The sequence below is a fragment of the Ranitomeya imitator genome, chromosome 1, assembly GCF_032444005.1.
Source record: "Ranitomeya imitator isolate aRanImi1 chromosome 1, aRanImi1.pri, whole genome shotgun sequence".
Classification (NCBI taxonomy): Eukaryota; Metazoa; Chordata; class Amphibia; order Anura; family Dendrobatidae; genus Ranitomeya; species Ranitomeya imitator.
Window position 1 is genome coordinate 782833340 of NC_091282.1, and position 3637 is coordinate 782836976.

The following is a 3637-nucleotide window of genomic DNA, read 5'->3' on the forward strand; positions in this document are numbered from 1 at the left end:
ATGGATAGGAGGCATTCTCAGTGATGTCACCGCTGATCTCTAGTGATGGATAGGAGGCATTCTCAGTGATGTCACCGCTGATCTCTAGTGATGGATAGGAGGTATTCTCAGTGATGTCACCGCTGATCTCTAATGATGGATAGGAGGCATTCTCAGTGATGTCACCGCTGATCTCTAGTGATGGATAGGAGGCATAATCAGTGATGTCACCGCTGATCTCTAGTGATGGATAGGAGGCATTCTCAGTGATGTCACTGTTGATTTCTAATGATGGATAGGAGGCATTCTCAGTGATGTCACCGCTGATCTCTAGTGATGGATAGGAGGCATTCTCAGTGATGTCACCGCTGATCTCTAGTGATGGATAGGAGGCATTCTCAGTGATGTCACCGCTGATCTCTAGTGATGGATAGGAGGCATTCTCAGTGATGTCACCGCTGATCTCTAATGATGGATAGGAGGCATTCTCAGTGATGTCACCTCTGATCTCTAATGATTGATAGGAGGCATTCTCAGTGATGTCACAGCTGATCTCTAGTGATGGATAGAAAGCATTCTCAGTGATGTCACCGCTGATCTCTAGTGATGGATAGGAGGCATTCTCAGTGATGTCACCGCTGATCTCTAATGATGGATAGGAGGCATTCTCAGTGATGTCACCGCTGATCTCTAGTGATGGATAGGAGGCATTCTCAGTGATGTCACCGCTGATCTCTAATGATGGATAGGAGGCATTCTCAGTGATGTCACCTCTGATCTCTAGTGATGGATAGGAGGCATTCTCAGTGATGTCACCGCTGATCTCTAGTGATGGATAGGAGGCATTCTCAGTGATGTCACTGCTGATTTCTAATGATGGATAGGAGGCATTCTCAGTGATGTCACCTCTGATCTCTAGTGATGGATAGGAGGCATTCTCAGTGATGTCACCGCTGATCTCTAGTGATGGATAGGAGGCATTCTCAGTGATGTCACCTCTGATCTCTAATGATGGATAGGAGGCATTCTCAGTGATGTCACTGCTGATCTCTAGTGATCGATAGGCGGCATTTTTAGTGATGTAACTGCTGATCTCTAATGATGGATAGGAGGCATTCTCAGTGATGTCACCGCTGATCTCTAGTGATGGATAGGAGGCATTCTCAGTGATGTCACCGCTGATCTCTAGTGATGGATTGGAGGCATTCTCAGTAATGTCACTGTTGATTTGTAATGATGAATAGGAGGCATTCTCAGTGATGTCACCGCTGATCTCTAGTGATGGATAGGAGGCATTCTCAGTGATGTCACCGCTGATCTTTAGTGATGGATAGGAGGCATTCTCAGTGATGTCACCTCTGATCTCTAATGATGGATAGGAGGCATTCTCAGTGATGTCACTGCTGATCTCTAATGATGGATAGGAGGCATTCTCAGTGATGTCACAGCTGATCTCTAGTGATGGATAGAAGGCATTCTCAGTGATGTCACCTCTGATCTCTAATGATTGATGGGAGGCATTCTCAGTGATGTCACAGCTGATCTCTAGTGATGGATAGAAGGCATTCTCAGTGATGTCACCGCTGATCTCTAATGATGGATAGGAGGCATTCTCAGTGATGTCACAGCTGATCTCTAGTGATGGATAGGAGGCATTCTCAGTGATGTCACCGCTGATCTCTAATGATGGATAGGAGGCATTCTCAGTGATGTCACCGCTGATCTCTAGTGATGGATAGGAGGCATTCTCAGTGATGTCACCGCTGATCTCTAATGAAGGATAGGAGGCATTCTCAGTGATGTCACCGCTGATCTCCAGTGATGGATAGGAGGCATTCTCAATGATGTCACCGCTGATCTCTAGTGATGGATAGGAGGTATTCTCAGTGATGTCACCGCTGATCTCTAATGATGGATAGGAGGCATTCTCAGTGATGTCACCTCTGATCTCTAGTGATGGATAGGAGGCATTCTCAGTGATGTCACAGCTGATCCCTAGTGATGGATAGGAGGCATTCTCAGTGATGTCACCGCTGATCTCTAGTGATGGATAGGAGGCATTCTCAGTGATGTCACCTCTGATCTCTAATGATGGATAGGAGGCATTCTCAGTGATGTCACCGCTGATCTCCAGTGATGGATAGGAGGCATTCTCAATGATGTCACCGCTGATCTCTAGTGATGGATAGGAGGTATTCTCAGTGATGTCACCGCTGATCTTTAATGATGGATAGGAGGCATTCTCAGTGATGTCACCGCTGATCTCTAGTGATGGATAGGAGGCATTCTCAGTGATGTCACCGCTGATCTCTAGTGATGGATAGGAGGCATTCTCAGTGATGTCACCGCTGACCTCTAATGATGGATAGGAGGCATTCTCAGTGATGTCACCGCTGACCTCTAATGATTGATAGGAGGCATTCTCAGTGATGTCACAGCTGATCTCTAGTGATGGATAGAAGGCATTCTCAGTGATGTCACCGCTGATCTCTAGTGATGGATAGGAGGCATTCTCAGTGATGTCACCGCTGATCTCTAATGATGGATAGGAGGCATTCTCAGTGATGTCACCGCTGATCTCTAGTGATGGATAGGAGGCATTCTCAGTGATGTCACCGCTGATCTCTAATGATGGATAGGAGGCATTCTCAGTGATGTCACCTCTGATCTCTAGTGATGGATAGGAGACATTCTCAGTGATGTCACCGCTGATCTCTAGTGATGGATAGGAGGCATTCTCAGTGATGTCACTGCTGATTTCTAATGATGGATAGGAGGCATTCTCAGTGATGTCACCTCTGATCTCTAGTGATGGATAGGAGGCATTCTCAGTGATGTCACCGCTGATCTCTAGTGATGGATAGGAGGCATTCTCAGTAATGTCACTGCTGATCTCTAGTGATCGATAGGCGGCATTTTTAGTGATGTCACCTCTGATCTCTAGTGATGGATAGGAGGCATTCTCAGTGATGTCACCGCTGATCTCTAATGATGGATAGGAGGCATTCTCAGTGATGTCACCTCTGATCTCTAATGATGGATAGGAGGCATTCTCAGTGATGTCACCTCTGATCTCTAGTGATGGATAGGAGGCATTCTCAGTGATGTCACCTCTGATCTCTAATGATGGATAGGAGGCATTCTCAGTGATGTCACCTCTGATCTCTAGTGATGGATAGGAGGCATTCTCAGTGATGTCACCTCTGATCTCTAATGATGGATAGGAGGCATTCTCAGTAATGTCACTGCTGATCTCTAGTGATCGATAGGCGGCATTTTTAGTGATGTAACTGCTGATCTCTAATGATGGATAGGAGGCATTCTCAGTGATGTCACCGCTGATCTCTAGTGATGGATAGGAGGCATTCTCAGTGATGTCACCGCTGATCTCTAGTGATGGATAGGATGCATTCTCAGTGATGTCACCGCTGATCTCTAGTGATGGATAGGAGGCATTCTCAGTGATGTCACCGCTGATCTCTAGTGATGGATAGGAGACATTCTCAGTGATGTCACAGCTGATCTCTAGTGATGGATAGGAGGCATTCTCAGTGATGTCACCGCTGATCTCTAGTGATGGATAGGAGGCATTCTCAGTGATGTCACCTCTGATCTCTAGTGATGGATAGGAGGCATTCTCAGTGATGTCACCTCTGAT